The sequence below is a fragment of the Bemisia tabaci genome, chromosome 1 (assembly GCF_918797505.1).
Source record: "Bemisia tabaci chromosome 1, PGI_BMITA_v3".
In the NCBI taxonomy this organism is placed as follows: Eukaryota; Metazoa; Arthropoda; class Insecta; order Hemiptera; family Aleyrodidae; genus Bemisia; species Bemisia tabaci.
The window spans coordinates 57,490,027-57,514,485 of NC_092793.1; the positions used below are offsets into that span (position 1 = coordinate 57,490,027).

General features: G+C 41.9%; 1 protein-coding gene across 2 annotated transcripts in view; it reads left to right on the plus strand.

Moving 5' to 3' along the window:
- The first annotated feature begins 244 nt into the window (after positions 1-244).
- pico (ras-associated and pleckstrin homology domains-containing protein pico) overlaps positions 245-24,459 on the plus strand; it is a 198,687-nt gene continuing 174,472 nt past the window's right edge. The window contains exons 1-2 of one of the 2 annotated variants that reach the window (XM_072304221.1): positions 245-622; positions 16,082-16,114. The gene's annotated coding sequence lies outside the window, so the exon portion shown is untranslated. Of the gene's footprint in view, positions 623-15,865; positions 16,115-24,459 lie in introns of those variants that run through there. The other variant, XM_019060131.2, reaches the window with a different exon arrangement.

The following is a 24,459-nucleotide window of genomic DNA, read 5'->3' on the forward strand; positions in this document are numbered from 1 at the left end:
GCCTCTGAGGACTTTTGACCGGCTAAACTTGGCTGCTGGCCCTCCGTGGGACGTCTCTGTACCCAGCTGTACCCACCTACGTCATCAAGTCATCAAAATATTCCAAGATGCCCGAAATGCAAACACCTCCTTTTTTTTCTCTATGAGTGCATTCTGCGTCTGAGTGCATGCATAATAGTGCAATGAGTCATCTCGCAGTTTAAATTTCGTGATAATCGTTAGGTATCAGAAATTATTTTTCGTTTATTAGCGCTAATTTTATTTTCTTCTCGCGACGGTTGCATCGTTTTTACTCTCTTCCCTCTATCGCCGGATTTAATGTATTATTCAATAATATTTGGAACAGCTGCATGTAACCTCAAAAATGCATGCCAACTATCCGTCTGATAAGAATTATCTTGCGTTTATCTAACGTTCTATCCAGTTCTGTCGTTTCGTTCCGTCTCAATACTGTGCCAATTTCAATTTTGATTTCAATTTCACTATTCGTTCCATCAGGAGACAGAGAATTGCTGTGAATTTTCGGAACACCCCAGTTGTCGGTCAGTCTGCGATTGTTTTGGTTTCGATGTACACTCACTAAATCCCACACCCTAACCTGGAATCGACATTCAGCCCCTGTGAGTGTTCCTTTTATTTTGAATTCTCTGCTTACTTATACTTAAGTACTGTAGCAATCTTGTAATTATTACTCACCCTCACATTTTGGGATCACTTCCTCAGCTCAAGGGAGTGGTCCTTGCTGATGCCATGTACTGTGATAAATATTTCATTTTTATATCTTCTATCGCGAATCTACAGATTTGAGTCCGTTACTCTTTAAATAATTAGCACCTCTGCTAAAAACACATAGTAGACTAAGTTTAGCTGTGAGGCAAAAAGCTTCATGTAATTCTTCCTTAAGGAGATTTGTCACAGTATCCGACGCGCCATATATCGCATCGATTCACTCAAAAACCTCTGAAGATTTTGAACTTTAAGCCTGACATAGAACAACAGCCCTTGTATATGAGCCTAAAGAATCCTTCTGAAGTAAAAATTTGGCAGAATTCTGACATGAAAGCAGTATTCTTTTTTTGAAAGAACCTCCCATTCGATACAGTCATCGGTTTCTGTATTGAATGCAAAGTTATTTTCCAACAAGGATCTTGCTTTCATCTCTCTAAAATTTGCCAATCCTTTGGTTTAGAATGATTCTTTAGATCCATGCACATCATTCTTGCGATCATTCTTTTTATAGCTAAAATTTCAAAATCTGTCGAGCTTTTTGACCAAATCGATGCGATTTATCGCATGCCAGAAACTGTGACTAGGTAATCACCTTAAGTTGGATTTTCTTCATATGATTATCACTACCTTTCAAGACAGGGTATAACCTTAGTTTTTGCACTCAGAATATTTTTTTTTTGCCTTCGAATATTTGATAGGGGACATACTTAATCCCACTTAGCTCACAATCCGTTCGAAACCATACCTAATTCATTTTTTTCTTACAACTGGCTTTTGTTCCAACATCAGTCCAATTCCACGTATCACTCAGGTACATACTCTCTGTTTTGTCCAAGAAAAATGAGCACATTATAATTTGTCGACTCTTGGTACTTTACATCTAACGACTCTGGACTGATGTTGGATACTTCCTGGCTCATTGTCAGTGTTTAGAATCTACCTTAGTTGGACGGAGTTAAACAGAAAGGAACCAAGCCACATCGGGATCGAACCGAGAACAAGAGGTTTAAAGTTTGGCTCCTGCATAAGACTCAATGTAAAACATAAACTTCAAGTTCAATTTCTGCAAAATTTGCTCCAACAAAAACTTAGAATTTTTGGCGATAGATAGTAGAGCAGTGGTTGAGTTCAAAACCATTCATAACTCAATTTTTTCCAAAATGTGGGTTGGTTCCTTTCTGCTTAACTCAGTCCAGTTCTAACTAAACATGCATGAACACATCTACCATCTTTATTCTCTCAATTTCAATACATATAGAAAGATGGCAGGTTGCAGTTTAACTTTATAATTATATAAACTTAAGTGTGCGAATGCAAGCGACTTAGCACAGTACATAATGTTTATCTGAGTACTTCTGAATGAATTCGACTGAATTTTGCCATTGAGAACTACTATTTCTGACTCATTCCAGAAACACCGCATGAGAGGACAAGGCGCATACGTAACTGCAGTTTTTGAGAAAATAGAGATATTAATGATTTCATGTAAAATTAGTCTCAATGCATATTCTTTGAAAAGTTTGCTGCCTAATTTCAATTTTTAATTATCAAAAAGTCAATTTTAACTTTCTTTCCGCCATAATAATCCATGAAATTTCGAAACTCATAACTTCGAACACACATTTCTCAAAGTGCAGAAACTGCACTTATGCGCCTTGTCCTCCAAACCCCGCATATCTGCCATTAGTTTTTTTCTACCGAGATAGGTGTCTGCTAAGAAGAAACTCCTTCCGAACTGTCCGAACTTTCAAAAAAAGAAAGAGAAAATTGTCTCAGGTATCTCTAGGGCTCTACCACTCCCTATTCCCTCCTCTTCCCCTTGCTCAAAAGATGAGCGTCGCCAAATGCACAACTCGTGGCGTGTCGGCTCGAAGGAAGGTCCGTGGGTGGGACGTTGCAAGCACTCATGAGTGCGGGCGCATCATGCTCCATACTGCCGTGCTAAGAACGCCGTATGAGCCTTCAGACGCTGCCATATTTCCTTCAATCATATCCTAATTTACTAGGAAAATCGTTAATATTTTTCTTCAATTTTCTCAGACAATTTTGTTCCCAATTTCATCCAAGACGTCTGAAAATTTCAAGGAAAATTACGCACAATTTTCTTTAAAAATACATGTTTTATCCGGAGCAATTTGGCAACACTTGAATGTTCATACGGCGTTCTTCCTCAGCACGGCAGCACGCCCTCTACGCGCCCTTCGGCACCTCGCGTGTTCGTTTTCTGCCCGAGAGGACGGACATCCTGTCGCGCGGTCATGTTCGTGTCGAGTGTGTACGCTGTACGGAGTCGCAGTTGGTCGGTCGGGTTTTCTCCGATTGGATTATGAGAGGCCAGCTTTTGGTTTCGCGTTTTTCTTTCATGCGTCCCACTCGTTTTCCCCGTCCGATTAGGCCTGGTCATCTTCGCAACAATAACGCCCCCTCCCCACCCGCCCTCGCTCGGTGGTTTCTCAACGAGCACTGTCACCTTTTGGCGTCGTCGGTTCCGCTGGATCCTTTTCAACGACGGCGTCTCGCTCCTCCGTGGTGTTGTCTAAAGCGGAAATTATATTTGAGGGGCTTGGAGGCAGGCCCGCCACATCCCATCTCGATCCCTGGTACCAGTTTTAAGGTCCGAGCCCCAAGCACGGAGGGGGGGGGGGGTCCGAGGGGCACCCCCAGAAATTTTAGAATTTATACGACTAATCGGACGCATTTTGAAGCTTCCATAAAGAATTTTTTCATCAATTTCTGCGGAATAATTATGTTTTTTTTTTTTTTTTTATTATTTCAGCACAAAATACTTGCGAATTGTTGCATTCAAAACATCTGGAAAATTTTTATTTTTTTTTTTGGGGGGGGGGGGGCATATGGTACTATTTTCAGTTCTAAGAGGGCCAGGCCCCCCTGGACTCCCCCTTCGTTTGTCTATGGCAAGGGAGTTGAGCCATGAGCCATTGAAGTCGAGGATGCCCAGACTGGAGACTCTTAGCATCTGACGACGGAAGAAAATGAAACGCAGTCACTAATAATATCCCTCTGTACTGAAAATCTTGAAAATAGATAGAAGTTTTCCAAGAAGTATACCTCTCGGAAAATGTAAGAAGAATTCTACAGTGCCCCAGCGTGTTTCTGAAAATCGATTAACCTTTTGCGAAATTTGTTGGGTAAATTTTTCACTTTTTCTTACGAAACAAGGGTTGCATGTGAATTCGTAGTGGTTTTTCACGGGTAACACGGGCCCCGGTACCAGGGACCCAGTATCCCCCCCTTGTGGCGGGCCTGCCCTCATGCACGATGAACATGTCGATTTTCTCTGAAATTTTTGCAGTGGTGAATGCATAGCTGAAGTGCGCTTCAGTTAGAATTGTATTCAGCAAATGAGTGGTTTTTCTACGAGGATTAAAAATAAACGAGTGGTACGGAATATAACAAAAGAATATGAACTATGCAAAACGATAATCCGGGTATCGGAACTTGGCTGTTTTGAAAACGCCTTCAAATGCGGCGTGATACCTCACGCGTTCCGGAGAGTTCAAATAGTTGTATCATTGCGCCTTAGAAAATCGACGGAAGATTGCAATTGAAATAGCCTCCATGCACGCTGGGCGTGTCGATTTCCTTTGACATTTTTGCGCTAGTGAATGCATAGCTGAAGTGCGCTCCAGCTAGAATTGTATTTAGAAAATGATTGGTTTTTCTACGAGGATTAAAAATAAACGAGTGGCACGGAATATAACAAAAGAATATGAACTATGCAAAACGATAATCCGGGTATCGGAACTTGGCTGTTTGGAAAACGCCTTCAATTGCGGCGTGATACCTCACGCATTCCGGAGAGTTAAAATAGTTGTATCATTGCGCCATAGAAATGCGACGGAAGATTGCAATGGACCACTAGACAAGGTACGAATTTAAGCAATCTGATACATGTTTCTTAACCAGAATTTCACGTAGAACACGATTCGCGCAACGAAAATTATTGAAACCAGCTCCTGATGAAGATATTAAACTTTGTATTTCACATTGGTTACGCGGATTTTGAACTGCCCGCTCACAAGAAACTCAAAGCTCTACTTGAGTCAAATCGCGCACCACAACAGTTTCAGCTAGTCTCTCAATCGATCACTGTTCATAACCCACCATGTGTTGTTCAAATTAAAAGCAATTTGCTATAGCTGAGCCCAAGCGTCAAAATTGAGGTTGCCAGATTTTTATATCGCAAAGACTGTCATGATAATGTTCAGCGCGCGATGTGAATCACGTAGAGCATTGAGTTTTAATGAGCGGGTGGTTTGAATTCACGCATCAAGAATCATTTAGTATCATCGTAAGGAGTTAATTTCGGTAATTTTTGTTGTGCGCATCGTGTTTTACGTGAAATTTTGGTCAAAAAATATGTATCAAAATGCTTAAATTTGTACCTTGTCTAGTGGTCCATTGAAATAGCCTTCATGCACGCTGGCCTTTTCGATTTCCGTTAACATTTTTGCAGTCATGAATGCGCTTATGTGCGCTCCAGCTAGAATTGTATTTAGAAAATGGTTGGTTTTTCTACGAGGATTAAAAATAAACGAGTGGCACGGAATATAACAAAAGAATATGAATTATGCAAAACGATAATCCGGGTATCGGAGCTAAGCTGTTTTGAAAACGCCTTCAAATGCGGCGTGATACCTCACGCATACCGGAGAGTTAAAATAGTTGTATCATTGTGCCGTATGAATGTGACGGAAGATTTTAATGGAAATAGCTCTTAGGCAGGCACGCCACATCCCATCTCGGGCCCTGGTACCAGTTTTAAGGTCCGGGCCCCAAGCTCAGTGGGGGGGGGGGGGGGTCCGAGGGGCATCCCCCGAGAAATTGTAGAATTTATACAACTAATTCGACGCATTTCGAAGCTTCCATATAGAATATTTCCATCAATTTCTGCGGAATAATTATGTTTTTTTTTATTATTTCAGCACAAAATACTTGCGAATTGTTGCATTCAAAACATCTGGAAAATTTTTTTTTTTTTTTTTGGGGGGGGGGCATATGGTACTATTTTCAGTTCTAAGAGAGCCAGGCCCCCCTGAACTCCCCCTTTGTCTGTCTATGGCAAGGGAGTTGAGCCATGAGCCATTGAAGTCGAGGATGCCCAGACTGGAGACTCTTAGCATCTGTCGATGGAAGAAAATGAAACGCAGTTACTAATAATATCCCTCTGTACTGAAAATCTTGAAAATAGATAGAAGTTTTCCAAGAAGTATACTTCTCGGAAAATTTAAGAAGAATTCTACAGTGCCCCAGCGTGTTTCTGAAAATCTATTTACCTTTTGCGAAATTTTTTGGGTAAATTTTTCACTTTTTCTTACGAAACAAGGGTTGCATGTGAATTCGTAGTGGTTTTTCACGGGTAACATGGGCCCCCTCTCGGGCCCGGGCCCCGGTTCCAGGGACCCAGTATCCCTCCCGCCCCCCTTTTGGCGGGCCTGCTTGGAGGACAAGACGCACAAAAGCAGCTCTTGCCATTTCGAGAAATACTTGTTTGAAGTTTCTAAATAACTTGGATCCTTATGGCGGAAAGAATGTTCAAACTGACTTTTTGATGCTTAAAAAGTGGAATTGTGGAGCAAATTTTTCTCAGAATATGCCTTAAAACCAGTTTCATTTGAAATTAGTAATAGCTCAATTTTGTAAAAAATTGCACTTATGCGCCTTGTCCTCCAAGCCTCTCATTTGGTATTTTAAACCTTCTCCCCCTCCCTTATATTCCATGCATCACAATATAGCTAAGAAAACATGATTCTTAGAAGGAAATGGGAGCTTTTTTTGAGCTTGGGAGTTGATTTTAGAGAAAACCAAAGGCACCATCGTGTTTCTCAATATATTTTACAGTTTTTGCGTTATTTTACTTTGAGCGTGGACACAAAGTCCATCTTCCCTTGAAACGTCACAAATACTGAATTTCAATCTCAATGTAAAAGTACCAGCAAAATATCGGCTTTGAAAATAGGACAAGCCTCGGTGCCTCAGCACACGATGAAAATACTGAAGCTTTTCCGGGTCAATTTCGCTTTAATAACTGTCCAAGGATGTACTCACACATTTAAACCGATTGACTGATCGTGTGATAAAATCTGAGATCCATAGCTCACAGACGAGCTTGCTCGAAGCAGCTTCTCACCTCTCGTCGTCCTTGCCGGATATCTTTAGAGTTAACTCACGCCCTCATGAACCGCTGTCGGAAATGAGTATTTTTCCGTGTGATCTGGCAACTCTGCTCGACATAAACAGCGCAAAGGCACGCAAAACCTATTAAGCGCAGCCTCGCGAAGCTCCTCTTTTGGACCAGGGGGAGGTCCGTTGAGGTTTACGAAGGTTCCCGTCATAGATAAAGGCAATAATTAATACTTAGTCGGTCACGGGGACACTGATCCCTCTACGCGCTACGGAATAGTTATATTGTTTGTGGTCAGCGGTTGCCGCTTTATTAGGGTCCGAGTGAGATAGCAGAAGAATATTTAATCTCGCTAGTCCCGAGGGTGAGGAATCATTTGTATTGGGGCGAAGAATTCAACACCCTATTTTCTTCTTTTTTTTATATTTTCGTAATTGTAAACAATAAAGGCCTGAAAAGCACGACGAGTAGTCGAGTACCTGAAATTGAGAGGAAAGCTGATCTTGTAGTCCTTAATTTTCACTTTTTTTAAGTCGGCTGAAAAAATTGCGCACTCCCTGCGAAACCTAGCTGCAAAACGCGTGATTTCTCAGGATTCAGGGTATCCAAAATGGAAATATCGCCTACGTCTCGCGATATGGGGACGAAATCCGCGCACTTTCTGAAGTTTTATCAAGCGGAAATGAAGCGAGCAACTATTCGAACTCCGGAGTAGGTATGTGGTATCACGTGGAATTGAAGGAAAATCTTAGCTTTTCGCCCGTCTCCAATTAACCACGTTTTCGACCGGCAGAATCCACGCCCCTCTCTTCCTTTTCATCAGTGTTCTTTTCAGTCAGTTGTCATCCCCTTTTTTTGGTTCTCGGCGATTGATCTTTTCCGATCCTCGTTTAATGATGTGACTGTCACACACGTGACGTACGCTTGTGATATTGTGATAAACTCTCAAAAAGTCCCAAAAAGCCTTCGAAATGTCCGGGAATTCTTTTGCAGAGCTTAAAAACTTTTTCATCCAGCCAAAACCTAAACATTTTTCAATTTGAAGATAATGCGTGCAAAGCTTTGTATAAAAATATTTTTTTTTTTTTTTAGAAACTATGCCGGGAAACATTTGGAAAGTCAGGGTATTTCAAAATCCATGACAATTTGTCGTCTTGCTCTCCCCGCACGCGGCAGCCTCCGAAGACTGCCACGCGAAAGCTCTCGAATTCAGCGTTTGACGCGCAGCAGAAAGTCAAAAGCTGCAGCCAGGAAGGGGCATGCAATGTTGCCATATTTATGAATACTCCTGAGCTTTCACACAGAAGAAAGTAAAGTTCCCGCGGGATCTGGCACTGCTTTGGAGGACTTCAAGCTGCCCAGCCGCTGCTAACGAGCACCGATGTGCACTTCGCTTTCTTTGTGCGGTTTTTACTGTCGCCATCGCTATTGTCAGAGGTTGACCCCGTAACCTTCGGATCAGCTGACCGCGGTGCTAGTATCGCTCGTTCAGCGCATCCGCATGCAGGATAAGAGTAATTTTTTTTAACATAATACATTTTTTTCAGCCCAAGCTCAAATTATAGTTTATTGTCAGATCTACTTAGCATGATTAAAGCAGAACAATTTCAAAGTATACCTTATGATGTGGGCATAAAGTTAATAGATCCATGCCTTTTTACCCAAACTTATTTTACTATCACAAAGCCCATTCAAATTCATGATATTTTTATCTTAAACTTCAATGGAGTGTAATTTTCTTTTTTTTTCTTGACGATGACACAGTACATACATAAAAGGTCGCTTTACAGCACTCCCTCGCGCTCTACGACTCCTACTCTCCACTGCTCTCTTTCAAACCACAAATCTTGGGGGATTGAGCACCTTAAGCACCTTGAGCACGATGACACAGTCCATGTACTTAAAAGGAATCAAATTATAAAATTATCAATATAGACAGTTGGAGTTTCCTTTGTTCAGTTTCAGTCCATTCTTTGCAAATCGTCAATATTTCCGACATTTTCCACGCCGCGTCGCCCATTCAACCGCGTTTTATACATCGATATATATCGGAGCGTACTGCTTCATCTGAAATCGATGTTTTTTTGTATGAAAGATGTGAATGTAAGAAAAACAGTGTTGTCGAATCGCAAAAATTGCTGCCGCTATCGAAAACTACCGACTCACGATCAGCCCTAGTCGAGTGATCTAGCTGTGATTTGACCCGCGTTACCGTTTAATATTGAGACCATTGAGATGTAGATAATGAAGACTTTTTCGATTAATCGAGCCTCAACATCCATGCTTACTCCCTGCTCGAGTCGAAAGATATCGATTGCGGTTGAATCCAACGCGCAATTCTCTCCTTCCATCGCCCGCCACGTCGATTCTCGAATGTTTAGCCAATCGCAGTGAACTTTGATCGGTTTATACTGTTTGTCGAGCTCTCTTATTAATCGTGTTTCCTCTCTTCTCGCCCCCCTCCTCCCCCCGCTTACCGACCCGCTCTCCCCAAGCCATCATATCCTGTTTACTCACAATCATAGTGCATTATCAAGTAAAAAATCCATCCGTCTATTTACACGCGCCGTCCATCGAGTGTTGCCAAATTTATTAGTTTCTTGTGAAAGAGCATATACTCTGCGGGCTGATAATTGAAATTGGTAGACAGAGCGATGGACAAATATGACTAATTGAGAATAAAGCAATCCTATTGGTGGAAGCGGGTGGTTGCAATGGGCAAAGGAGGGAAGTGATAGACTAACTAACGGCAATTCACGAAAGACCCTACGCCTACATAGCTAGTCTATCATTTTCCCCCGTAGTCTATAATAGTTACCCGTTTCAACCAATAGAATCGCTTTATACTCCTTTTGTCTTCTGTGTCCATAGCTTTATCTGTAAATTTCAACAAATTGCCCGCTGGTATTACTCGTGGAAGATCATTAAAACGATAAACCAATTCAAATTTCGATTGAATTACTTATCGTTTCGAAACCAATTTTTATACGTTTAGGTTCGCAAGTTATTGTCTAATTGAACCGATTATTTTCCAAATCACGTAAGCGTCGAAATTGCGAATGCGAGAAAACTAAGAAACTAAGAACTATGTAACTAAGAAAAAAAATCCACGAAATTTCGTTGGTAAAAGTATTTTATTGCCCATTGGGCGGTGATGCTTTTTGTTTAAGTTTGATGGCCTTTCCAAGCGATACTTTCGTTCCGAAAGAGCAGGTTTAGAACTTTGGAGCTGGTTATTTTTCCCCATAAACTCGTCACGTTCACAAAAATTCCGGACTGAATTGACAACACGGCCTCTGCCCGCGTTTACACCTGCCAGATAGACCGTTTCAGTACCGTTTTATAAGCCTCAAATTACGCTGGATTTGATCTTTCGACCGACGCCTGCCAATATTTCTAGCCTAAGTTCAATGGACAGCCGCTAGCCTCCTTCGTTTGGAGCGCATTTTCTTTCGTGAAGGTGCAATATTCACTCTCAGTTCAAGAAGTCTCCGCAGTGGAGACGAGACATTACTTCACCCTTAGTTTATAATCAGAAGAAAACAAGCTTTTGAAGGTTCAAAATGTTTTATTTAAATTATGATCCAAGGCTTGCTTTTGTAATCGACGAAAGAAAGCACATAGTTAAATTCAAACAAAGTTTTTGATTTTGCCTATATCAAACGCAGTTGAACAAATGTTTATAGTGATATTTGATAAACATGCGTATCGAAGTTCGCGATGTTGCAAAGATCGATCATCATTCTCGCCAGTTTAGTCAGAACTTTTTGGATCCTCTCGAAGACGTTCACTAAAAATTTCATATGAAAATACACGCCAATACTCTAAAAAGAATAAGGAAATAATAAGTACGAACGGAAACTTTCAATCGAAATATTGATTTTACAGTTCGCCATTGCTTTATTCTGCACCAAAATATCCTCTGATTGAAAAACTAGAATGATCAAGACGCCTGGATGATTAGTTTTACGCGAGTTCTTTTCCCTCAAACTACGTGGGAGCGTAAAGAGCAGGAAGTTCCCAGATTTATCGCGCGATCTACTAATTCGCCTTCAATTTCGTTGAGTAGGCAAAATGCGCTCCTAAGAGTTAGAATAGTGGTATCGCTCGGTCCGGCTGTTTATGACGAGAATCCCATTGACATTTGTTAAGATATTTGCACTACTTGCTTGGTCGAGATGCTCCTCTGAAAGAATATGCAATTCGGACTTCTTCAGACAAGGAAATGATATCCAATTATTCTAAGTTATAATATTTAGTTTAACCACCAAATACTTTTATATTTGAAGGATGTACTGTAGGGTGAGATTCCACAGAATTTTCGCGGATAAAGAATTTTCGGGCACCAAATCGTTTAGTCAGGCACTTACCGATAAGTTTGGCAAAAAAGAGCCAGAGACTTTCGCATATAAAATACGCAAGCTGATGATTTTAGTTTTTTTCCATTTCTGTAGGGAAGCGCTTCAAAGATGCTGTTATGTATGGAAAAAAAGCAAATTGAATCTTAAAATCCTAAAAATCACGAATTTTTCTTTTCGTTCTGCAAAATCGTTAGTTTGCACTGTATGCATACATGCGGTATGGTTCGTTAGCCTGATGATTTTAGTTTTTCCAGTTCTGTAGGGAAGCGCTTCAAAGATGCTGTAATGCATGAAAAAAAGCAAATCTAATCTTAAAATCCTAAAAATTACGAAATTCTCTCTTCGTTTTGCAAAATCGTTGGTTTGCACTGTTTGCAGATAGGCGGTATTGTTCGTTAGCCATCGATATGGGGGAAAAGAGGTCCAGGAATTGGCGAAAGTAAAATTCTTGATGTAAACTCTACTTTACTTGTAGTTTTAGTGCAATGCTCTATCGTGGAATCAGTGAAAAGATTGTCGCCAGCTTGGCAGCACAGCCGGCCCCTTTGATCGCGTTTTTAAAACTAGGTCAGAAGCACACACCCTCACGATACTTTTTTAATTTGGTCTAAGTAATGGACGCGCGCCGATCGAGGGGCAATGAAATTGAAGGGCAAATAAGATTTTACCCTCATTTTTATGGGAGGCATGGGGGCTCAATTGCATGGACTACAATCAGTGGCGATGTGTGAATGATCGATCATCGATATTCCCCCATTTGAAGCTATTGTGAAGAATCGAATATTAAGGTTTTCGTTGAGAACGCCCCGTTTATCGATCCTTCACCATAGGTTTTAATGACAGAGAATCGATTTATCGCAAAGCACGCCACGCCACTGACTATAATGTCCCGTTTCCACCCTCCGAGCTATAGGAATCCCTTGAGCTATCTAACGGAAAGCTGGGATCAGTTGGGGGAAATGATCGAGTTAGTCATCTTTGGAAATCTTTAAGAATTACTGAAATTTCATTGAAGCTATCTTGATGTTCAACCCTTGTTCCGAATGAAGTCAAGGCGGATTATTGTACATTATAAGGCGTCCTAATTTATTTGCTCTTAATTATTGTGCTTCCTCCACATTTGCAGGCCGAAAACGCGTATTTCAGTATCTAAACATCAAAATGTCAGCATCAAAAAGCGTGATCTTTGTATTCCATTAGCCCTCTGTCCGATGTGAAGTTTGCATGGGGCTTACGTGGTTAATATCTACGATCGAGCGTTTTCAAAAAGTACACGATGCGTTTCCGATGTTTACAATGCGTTAACGCCTCCGTCCGAACCCTAAATCCTGGTCTGCCTCTGAATTGGTGATTATCCTGAATTACTCGGAATGTCAGGAACTCGGGAGAGGACTCTTTGATCGATTTTCTTTGATTCAAGTCCGGTGTAAGCCACCACCGCGTGCAGGATCAAAGAATGCGGAAGTATTTTTATTTTTTTTTAGTATGCGTTTCCAGCGCTACTTTCCGAGAAGCTCATCGTTCTGTTTGAAGACTTCGCAATTTAGAGAGAACTAGAGTCCCTTTATACTGAGAGTTAAGACAATGCGAATCCATTTCTGATAGGTTCCCGTATTTTAGGCCTTCACACTGTCACAAACGGGAATAAAGATTACACTTTCACCAATTGCAAAGATTATAAACTGGAATGGACCGGGACATTGGGGGTACGGCAAGGAACAAACAGAATGAGAGAGGGAACGGGAATTCGGGAATGGGTTGATCAATGATTACGAAAAACGTCCGATTTGTATAATCTTTATTCCCGTTTGTGATATCCATGAGCCACGTTGTCTTAACTCTCTCTATAAAGGGACTCTAGCGAGAACCATTAGTGCCGGCCTCCTTTTATTCAAGGAAATAGCGAAACTTTCGCGGATCGTGCAAAAACGGTAACTCGTAGAGATCGAGTTGGCGCAATTATTACTTTTGATTAGAATCCGTAGACGAGTTTAATAAAATAAAACATTTGAAAATCGATCATAGCACAACGCCCCATAAGAGGTTTGCGGGGTCCTTTTTTGGATTTGCTATCACAGATTACACCCCCCCCCCCCTCGACCACCCCTCCAAATTTCAGTTTTAACGATCGCCTGCAACCGTGCCTCTTGCAGCGAGAAATAGCAACGACGGGCGTCCGTGCAGTTCGTGTCAAGGGGCCCTCTGCTCTGCATGTGAGATGTGTCACCTGGTGCCGGTGGTGTGGAGGAGGTGCTAATTACGAGAGAAACACAAACTGAAGGCGACAGATAACCCACTTTGCACTCTCTCCTTCCTCCTTCCGCGGTTCACGATATGATCTTCCCTAGCACTCTCCCGCGCTGAGGAGAAACGCCGTATGAGCATTCAAATGTTACCGAATTTCCCCTGATAAAAAATTAATTTTTGAAGGGAGCTATGCATATTTCTCTTTGAGATTTTTAGATATTTTAGATGAAAATACGAGCAGAAGGAGGGGTATCGATAAGGACCTTTTTTGGCCCCCTATAGAGCACATTATCAAACTAAAACCAAACCAGGGTTAAAATGTATTCTAATGTCTCCTTGATAACATATCCAAAGCTCGTTTTAGTCAGACGATGTGCTAGGTGTCAAAAAAGCCTTTGAGTGATAGAAAAACCCGCATTTTTCGGTAAAATGCGCCTGCAGACCTATGCTCGGGCAACCGTTTAACACTTATCAATTGCGGCCCATGGACCAAATCATGATTATTACCGTAAACTACATTGAGTCAACTCAGAAAACCCGCATAAATTTCCAGATTGTAGGAGGGGGGGGGGGGGGCAAAAAGGCCCTAATTGATACCCCTCCTTTTCGGAAAATCTTGAAGACAGATATGTATGTACCACGTTCCCAATTAAATTGTTTTTTATGAGAGGAAAGTTGGCAACGCCTGAAGGTACTTACGACGTTTTTTTTTAAGTACGGCTGCAGTCTCAGGAGTTACGGTGGTCTCGAAATGCGCCCTCTCGGTAATCGCGCACGTTTTCCGTTTCCGAAGGGTGGCGCGCGTACGATGAGCTCTTCCGCTTTTGGACCCGTGATTCCGGCTCAGATAGCTGTTTTCTCCGAAGCTTAACAATCTAGAAATTCAAAAATCCTGTGCCTGTCAAAAGTCTTCTCAGTCGTATTAACTACCTACGAGTAACTGACCTATTTTACCTTGCCAATGAAAATAGTCGCTGAAAGATTCGAAAACCGCAGCCACAGTTCTTATGGTTTTTCTAAAATTTTCTGGAGGAATTGCGCTACGTACACACGGTACACACCGTGTCAACACAACTCTTTTTTTCCGAAATGCAGGAATTAACTATAACTGAATATGCTTATCGGAGAAGTTGCACTCACATTTTTCTTTGCTTCATTCGGAAGTGCTGAAAGAGCCGATTTTGCATTCATTTTTTAGGGAATCGTATGAAAACAGATTCAAGAGTGAAGAAAATTCACCACCCAGCTAGTGACGTCATCTGGCGGCATTCCCTATTTGAATTCATGTATTTAAGTAGATTACATCATTTTGTCATACCTCCTTTAATAATTGCTCAATTTATGAACCGAAAGGTATCCTCGTGTTCAGTTCAGTTAGTAATTCTAACTTTTAAACCACGAAATTCATCAAACAAACCATGGCCGGATTCACCTACTTGCCGCCCCCTTCTCATTCGTTTTGAAACTCGATAAAAACCATCAATAGAACGTGTCAGCGGGGAAGGAGTGCATTAGACGCATTTACTCGTGTTGAACACATTTTTTGGGAAAGCCCTGTCAACACCACTAGCAAAAGTTCACGGAACTTTGCGCGAAAGTTAAGTTTTGTAAACCTATCTCTGTGTGGACAAGGCTTTCCATTCATAAGAAATGAACGAAAAAATTATGAAAGAACAAACATAAATGTGGGTCAATGCTTTTAACTTCCACCGCCGTGCCGCGCCGCGCAGACCGCACCGTGTTTGGCGCAATGCGTGAAGTATTCCGACAGTCATGTAGGCGTTAAGCGTTTCACGCCGACCGCTGCTGAACGCACTGTGCTGGACGCAACGCGTGAAGTATTCACGCAGTCTTGTAGGCGCTGTGCGTTTCACGCTGACCGCACTGTTTTTGACGCAATGCGTGAAGTATTCATGCATTCTTGTAGGCGCTATCCGTTTCACGCTGACCGCAATGACCTCACTGTGTTTGATACAATGCGTGAAGTATTCGTGCAGTCTTGTAGGCGCTAATATGTGTTACATAGGTCGGCTATCCGATTGGATTTTTTTTCTGCTTTCGCGTACGCTTATGCAGAAATTTTGAAGGATTCCCGGAAAGAACAGGATTTGGGAAAATTATGAAATCAGGATTTAGCGGTCAAAAATCAGGAAAATTAGGATTTCCCACAATTGGGAAAAAAAAAAAAAAAAAAAAAAAAACCAGACACCCAGTTGGTGTTGGGAGCGCATCCCGGAGTCGGGAGCCGTTGCCCCCTGGGGGCGTGGAGGGGGGGGGGGGGCGACCGGGACCAGCGACCCCCACGCCAACGCGGCGTGCAACTGCAAGGAAGGCGGGTTCTCTCTCGCGTGTTGTGAGTCCTCCTCAGTCGCCTCCTCTTTGCGCGCCGAACCGAACGTGTGGTGCCACTTCTCGCTCACTGCACTCCGTCGCTGTGTCGTCGTTCGTTGCAGTTCTAGGTCATTGTCGGTGTCAACTCGGCCCCGTATCAGTGTCACTCGCCGCGCCTCGCTATCCGCCACCGCTGTTGTCACACGCTTTTCCGAGTGTTTTCCGCGCTTGTTCTTTCGAATTCTGATTTGGTGTTTTCTTTTTTACAGATTTGGATTACCCCGGCGTCGCCCTATCATTGGTGAGTGAGTTTTTCATGCAATAATCCCTTACTATGGATAAAAAGCAGCGGCCTAAATTGTAGAAATGCTGTGGATGTCGACTGGATGAGACAAGATCCAAGAGAAATGGAGTTACGGCCGCGTTCGTCAGTCATCCTCTTCTCCGTGTCTAGTATGCTGCGGAAAAACACCGAATGTACATTCGAGAGTTGTCAAATTTCCGCGTAGAAAACATGTATTTTTGAGGAGAGTTATGAATGTCTTCTTCTGAAATTTTCGGTTAATTTAGATCTAATTACGAAGCAAATTCTCTGAAAAATTGAATGGAAAATCTTCACGAGTTTTTCTGAAAATTCGTATTTAATAAAATCAAATTTGGCAACTGGCGAAGGTTCATACGGCGTTTTTCCTCAGTACGGCAGTATGTCGGCCCGAAAGGCCTCTCTTGAGTGGCCGATTCGATAGCTTGACAGCATTCCACCCTGAGCGAAACTGGTGGGAAACCGAGGGGGAGAAGGGGGGCGCCCTCGCTGAAATCCACTTGGCCCCTAGAAAATGTGAGGGATTTTGGAAAGTTCGTGACATATGTTTCATCCTTGATAGTATACCTTGATCAGTTGGTAATAACAATCTAAATTTGTTCCTGATGCTATTCGATTTTTCAAAATTTTCTCGTGGAGGCCCTCAAGACCTCTTTTTGGAGCTGAGGAAGCCTCCCCCCCCCCCCCCCGACCCCCATGAAAAACTGAAGGAGCTTCCCTGGACTCTTGTAGGTTTGGTGTCCCCCCGACCCCTTTTTATGAACTGCCCCCCTGTCTCTTTCCCTCAAAAAATTCCTGCTTCCGCTTGTATATCCTACCCGATCTAGGTACGATAAAGAGGACGACTGATGAAACCGACCAATCACATAACTTTATTTATCCTTAGTTTTGTGTTTCCACCCCAACAAACACAACATTTTTAAAGTCAGTCCGTAAGGTCATATAATTCGTCCTTTCCCTAGAGGAGGAACGTAACACTTGTATGTTACAACATTTACTTAAACTTTTTTTTACGGGAATGAGACCGGTCGATTTCTTTCAAAAATTTTGGTAATTTTTACTTTTTGTCAAGTTAAAACTAGTTTGTAAAATTTCAGTCAGGAAGGCCTGACAGTTTCCTAGTTGAAGTACAATTTGTGAGTAGAAATTTTGCAACGTTGAAATGTAGTTCTGCTCTTTCGTCTGGGAAATGACAAATTGTATGGATGTCGGAAAGAATTTCTATGCCTTAGTTAAACTTTAGCCTTATAATTGTAGGGAAGTCATTCCAAAGTGTCATGATTCAATTATTAAACAGTTTCGCGCGATATGAGACTGTGAGAGATGCAGCTGCGACCGTACCTGTACCTCTTATCATCTCTCTGTCAATATTTTCACCTGAACTCGAGTTTTATATGTACAAATAAAGAGGGTATTTAAACAGTGGATTATGAAAAAAAGTATTATCATAAACCTTGAGGTAAGAAAGAGAGAAGGTAGGTAAAGGCCTCCTGTCTCTCTGTACGGTTGACAAAGTGGCCTTATGCAAAAGTCGTGCACTCAATATTGTCATGTTTTCTTTTTCTCACTTCAGGCGCCCTGAAAAAGAGAATCCGTAAATAACAAAGTTGGACGGATTTACTAAAAGGATAAGTCATGGTCTCGTGTACATCATGCGTTATTTTGAAATGTTTTAATCACTTTTTAATAATTTTAAAGCGTCAAAAGTCATTAAGTCACGGACATTTGAAGTTTTAAAGGAATTTTTAATGGTTTAACAACATTTTTAAAAGGGTTCATGTAATAATTTTAAAACTTTTTTTATAACCAACCATTACTTACATATGTTTCTAAAATTTTCGATTAAAATGGGGGTTTCAAGAGCATGTTTTAAATATCTTTACTTTTTTTTTGTAAACCCAAAAATAAAAGAAAATATACGTTGAACATTCAAAAGAGACTTTCTAGAACCAAGAACGCCCAAGCTGTTCTTCAAAATGTCTTTACAATTTTTTATAAGTATTTTTTAAAACTTCATTTCCTCAAAATCAAAATGAAAGTTTTTTCAAAAAAGTTTTTGTTTGGGCGTGCTCTCAGGACTGGAGAAGCCAGGTTTGTGGCCAAATTGGTTAAAATAGATCATGAGCTTGCTTGAATTTATTTTGGATTTCATATCCTCTGGCTATGCGCGACGGAGGTTTTTTTGCGTAATTCGAGGGTGGACCAAGTACTGTAACGGTAGGTAGGAGAACAGCTGTGGGGAGTCAAGCCTTCCAGGGACCCGAGGAGTGTCCCATGTCTCTGTCACCCCAATTGCCACCCATTTCCGCCCTGTGACATCTGTCGTCGGGCTTCTCAACCTTCTCAACCTCTCGCTCTCATCTCTGTTTCCTTGCGATGACGTTCTTCGTCGTGGAAGACCACCCCTTCCCCAACTTAGTCTAAAATATTATTTACATACCGACTTTTTAATACCTATTTCACCGCAATCAGTTTTTCTGCAGATATCATGTTGACTTAGAGCGTCGTTTTTTGTCGACAAAATTTTTTTTAAAATTTTTTCTTTCTAGTTTAATCCATGCAGATTTAACGTAAAGTCAGATTGTTCTAAGTTAAAGAAACGGTTTTTTGCTACCTATCGTTTTTTTAAGTTGAACTTAACGATAACAAAACGACGCTATTTTAACTAAAAAACACTGAACCGTTTTTTTTTTTTTAAAACGAAATTGTCGACAAGACTTAACGCCTCTAGTCAAAATAATATCTCAAGAGAAATGTTTTTCAGTGTTCAGAGAAGACTTCGTAGCTCAAGTTCACCTCACCGGCTACATTATTAAGTTTCATTCAGATTCTAGCACCGCGTATTTTGGCTTTGTCTTAAAATTCTTTTATTTTCTCCTTTAAAACGTTTGCATATACTTTCATGAAAATTTCAGGAAGTATCATTGATAGGGAAAAAAATACCTGGTACCTAAAATTTTCAAGTGATTCTGTTCATTAATATTTCCCAAAACATTGGAAAAGTTCGAAAGATGTTGCACCGAAGCACCTTGTCTTAAAGCGCTTGTATCACTAACCCGGAAGGTGACAATATGCTCCAGTAGCGTGACGTGAACTGCGATGTATCGATTGTTATGCCATTTAAACCTATGGTAAAGAATCGATTATTAAGGCGTTCGCTGCGAACACCCTGTTTATCGATCCTTTTCCATAGGTTCAAATGGCATAACAATCTATATATCGCAAAGCACGCCACGCCACTGAATGCTCATGAAGCTCGGAAAAATGAATCGTAGGAATGACCGTGCTGAAGTGAAATGCAGTCTTTTCACCTGCGCGACAACACCGCACCACCTCATAACGAGACCAAAGGTGAGGAAATTGACCCTGACAAAAGGCGTCGCGGCGTTGGGCCGCGAGGAGGGGGGGGGGGGTGGTAATGCTTGCCGGTAATTTGAATTTGAAGCTCACTGCCGCAGGATCAAGCTCACGGTGGTTTAATTAACTCGTTTCTGGCATGATTTGCAACACCTCGGCGACATTACTGCTGCCCGCAAAGTCGCAGGGTCTTATCGGATCCCGTGGTTGGGCTCGATTTGTAAATGCGCGGGGATGCGGATAGGAGAGTTGGAACTGTTAGTTACCTGAAGTTTGCGTCGTTTACTTGTTGTAAATTTACCTTGTGGGCAAGTTGCACGGAGCGGTGGCGATGGGGGTGGAATAATCGCTAATGCACAGCTCGTGTCTCGAGTTACGAAGGTTTGCGATTTACTCACACCCATGGATGAGGTAGTTTGTGCGTGTGGAAAGTTTTCGAAGTTCCGGATAAGTCGCTGCGCAGCAACATTAAGTTCTTTCCGAAGTTGTCCGTGATGGTGAAAATGTAGACGCAGGGAGAGATCTGATAGAGTGACGAGTTCTTGATAAGTCAAACAAATTTGCCCAACTTGGAAATTTTAAGGAATTTAGCCGCGGAATCTTGCAATTTTCTTCTCCCGCTGAAACATTGCTTTTTTTAATTTGAAGATTATTTGCGCCCGAAGGTTTTTCGTGAAAAGAAATTTCATGTAAAATCACGTGGGAAGAGATTGAATGAATAAATTCAGAGAAAAGCCAAGGAATTTTATGTCCAAAATCTCTGAAAAGTCTGCACGGAAAAAAAGAGCACGGGGTTTTGGATGATATGAACATTTCCACTTAATTGCGGTAGTGCCCCAAGTATATGTGGTACTACCTTCATAAATTAGGTTACCAACCTAAATGTTGTGATACTACTCCAACTCGAATTGCGGTACCACCACCATTAGTTGGAAATGTCCGTATCATCCAACATATTGGGGTTGTACCACAATTTTAGGGGATAACCCCTAACACGTTTTTTCCGTTTGAGAATTTTGAAATCCAGGAAAAATCACCCTGTCTGGAAATTTCTAAAGACTTATGGGTCAATTTTGAAATCGTCTTGAAATGACCTTGACCGATTTACACTTATCTTGACAGCAGGAGTGCAGAATCTTCTAAGCTTCCACATTTTCACGCGCCCGCCAGCCGATTTCCCACATTTTCTCATCAGTTTTCCACAAAATTTCCCACCTATATAATTATGATGACGTTTTTCTTCTGTTTTCCTTTTATTTTCGACTCTCGGCCCCCGAATATACTCCCTCCTTCCACATTTTTGAGGCTTTTCGACATTTTCTCGCGGCCCGGGCATTTTTTGCACCCCTGCTGAGCAGCGTCACTTATCGATGAGTGTCATTCAATATCGGCTCGACGATGGACCAGCATCATCCGTTAAATCAACGTATTTCCTCCAAACGGAACTAATGCATCATGACGTGAGCCTTGTTATGCATATATTCTTATGGGTCTCAGGGCTCATGTCTTAAAGCGCACATAGTTCCGTTTGACAGAAATACGTCCAAATTATCCTGGGTCGGCATCCATCCGAATATGCAGAGTGAACCGAAAGAAACGTCAGGAGTTCTGCGGCGTCGCAGTCGTGGCCCATGGCCCAGGCCCAGTCCCCTGGCCCGGCCGCGCGCGCCGCGGTGCAAGTACGGAGTACGGAGTACGTGATACTCGGAGATCATATTTCCGGCTCGGAGCGAAGCTGGAGCGGAGCGTTTCAGCCGGACAAACTGCACGTTTCACGCTATCTGCATCTGTTCCCCCGTTCCCGTGCCTTTTAGGGTCAGCCAGAGCCAGCCTCCAAGTCGGTCCCATTTCGGATTTTGCTCGCGCGAAAATTTATCGCCATGCCGTTACGTTCCGCCCCGCTATCGCCCGCCGCTCCCGCGACGCCAAACCGACGCTCCCCGTCAACTCGGAATCCAGCACTGCCGTGCTAAGGAAAAACGCCGTATGAACCTTGAGGCGTCGCCAAGTGCCCTTTGATAACCAAGAATTTCCCGGAACATTTATGAATAGTTTCCTTCCCATTTTTCGGGTCATTTTGTTCGCAATTTCATTTAAAGTATCTGAAAATTTCAAGGAAAATACGCATGACTTTTCTCAACAATACGTGTTTATCGGGGGAAATTTGGCAACCGACGTATGAACATTCGAGGGTTGCCAAATTTCCCCCGTTAAATGTTTACTTTTGGGGAAAAGTTATGTTTATTTTTCATTTAAATTTTCAGGAACTATAGATAAAATTGAGAACAAAATTACCTGAAAAATGGGAAGGACAATATTCTTAACTTAACCGGGAAATTCTTGTTTTATCAAAGGAAACTTGGCAACGCCTAAAGGCACATATGGCGTTTTGCCTAGACTGCCGCCGCGCGTGCTCCCGAAGAGAGCAGCGGCCTAATTGCTGAAATTGATAGGCAAAGCTAGGTACATAAAAGACATCAGGAGTATGGAGCGATCCTATTGGTTGAAATGATTGGTTCTTATAGACTAAGGGAAGGGGGATGATGCTAAGTGATTTAGTGATGTCCTATGCGAAAAGTTGAGTCGCCTCCGCACTCCTTTTTGTTGCTCTTTGACTGGAAATCAACCACCTTCCTTTTTGTTTCTTTCTAACTAGAAATGTTTCTTTCGAGCCTCTCTTGGACAAAAAACAACGTCATTAAAATACTGCAATCGAGGGAATTGTGAAAAATCGTGGGCGTGTTGTAATTTCGCTGCATGCTAAGAAAACAAGAAAATTAATTAAAGATGCACTTTCTATTCCTCTTGACGTTCTGTTTTTAATTTTGTAAGAGAGGGAAGGTAAGATTTAAAGGTGCAAATTAAAATGTTCAAACTCGGTCTCTCTGACAAGCAGGTTGTATTATTCATCAGGTGGAAACACGGGGAAATGGTGCATTAATGCAAATGCTTATAGATTAGCATTCGTACCCCACTTTTTTTCTCCTTTTTTTTCTCTGTGCCCTGCCAGCGTCGGTAGGTATAGGTATTCTAATTTTATGCCTATTGACCATTCATTCAACTCGCGGTTTGACCCACCAAACGGAGGGATTTGCATGAACAAAAGGGGGAAGGAGTGTTCACTATTTAAAACTCCGACGATTCAAGACGTCGCGAGTAGGCGAATTCTGACACCATGTCTAAATCCGCAGTACAACCTCCATTGCCAAATTTTGCCGCCATTCTCAGACGCCCATCTGTAATGAAAGTGTAGTCAATGGTATATAATGATTTCCCACCGATAACTTATTTCGCGAGATATACGGATAAAGGACCTCGTTTATATAGGACAGACTTTCGATCCATAAATGACACACCAAAACTTTTGGCTCAGGTACCCGCACTGGTTGTGAGAAAAGTATTTGTGGTCCTGTGTTACTCTCGGTGGATGCATTTCTTCAATTAATTTTTTTTTCTTTTTCATTTTTTCTCCATCTGGTCAGCGAGATTTTTTAAATGGCAATTTGCAACACTGTAAGGCTTTTTTCTTGTCCGCCTTAATTCAGTCGCTAAAACCAATATCAACTAGAACAAGAATAGGTCGGTCGAAGGGGGAGGGGGATGCAAATTGCGGAGAGGCGCGACCAGACCGGATGTTTCAGAGCCAATAGACCCACCGCACCGCAAAAACCGCTCTGCCCGAATACTGTTTATTACTCATTGTCAGTTGAATATAGATCTTGATGGCTTTGATCTGTTATGAGGATCGCGCGGCCAAAATAATAATTGAAGATCCGTAAGGACCACAGATCAGTTTACATTTTTCGAGCAGAAAGTCGGGTGATCGATAGTTTCCTACCATTCCTCGGCGTTTTAACTGGAGCTCAGTTTCCCAGGTCGTGACTCCTTATTTGTAAGCTGGAGTTTGTCGGGCTGCATTTAACGACAAAGAGTCAAGGTTTTTTTATGTAGAGTTAGGGACCCAGCAGAACTTGCATGATTTCCAATGAAAATGCTGCGCAAACCAAAAATTTAATATGTGGCATTGGCAGGGAGGGGTTTAGGACTTTCCCATGGTTTGATAATTTCCTAGGTTGGAATTGTCATTTTTTGTAGGGGAGGAGAGAAGAGAGAAAACAGCGCTGTCTGAGAAAGCAAAAGTTCTAAAACGTCGCATTGCGAGTGGAGTGCTTACTTTCAGATCAGCTACGTATCGTCGCGTCGCATCGGGGGAAAAGTCGCATTTAAAGCCGTGTGGCGAACACGATTCACGGAACTTACGGAATCGTACTTATCGTCAATAGTCCTTTCAGTAACAGTAATTGACTTGTCCAAGAACCAATACGGCCGTTAGCAGCCGGCTCTCGGAGAATGTTGCCATATCGTGCGAAAACTGTCATCGTGTCATCTGAAGTCCAAAACAAACTAATATAATATTTCAGAGCCTATATCTGTTCTCTGCGACCGTACGCACTTGACGCACGTATGCCGTCCAATTTCCCCACTTATTTTCCTCCTTCATCAGATAACCATTAATTAATTTTTTTACCATGAACATTTTTAGTACACTCATAAAGTCATGAAGAGTGGTATACCATTCTTCATGATCGATAGATTTCAGGAACAGCAGGTACAGCAAGTACCAAGGCATGACATTGTTTGGTTTTTAGCTTAAAAATGAGGTAATGAAATGCGAAAGTCAGTTTGGCTGATTCTGGATTAAATCGTTCATTTCATTTCAACGTTCCCAGATCGTAAAAAAAATTCTCCGTATGAATTGCAACGTAAGGAATGAACAATTTCCCAGAAATTTTTGTCTTTTTTCAATCGGGAGGAATCCGGCAACGTTTCAATTTGTACAAGCCGTTTTACTCTTGCACGGCAGCGTATAGGAGTCTCAAGACGCAGTCCCTTTTCAACGAGTCCGAGTCTTGCTTCGATATCTCGATCGACCGCAGGAAACTCGGCTGCTGCCATTTAATCGGTCG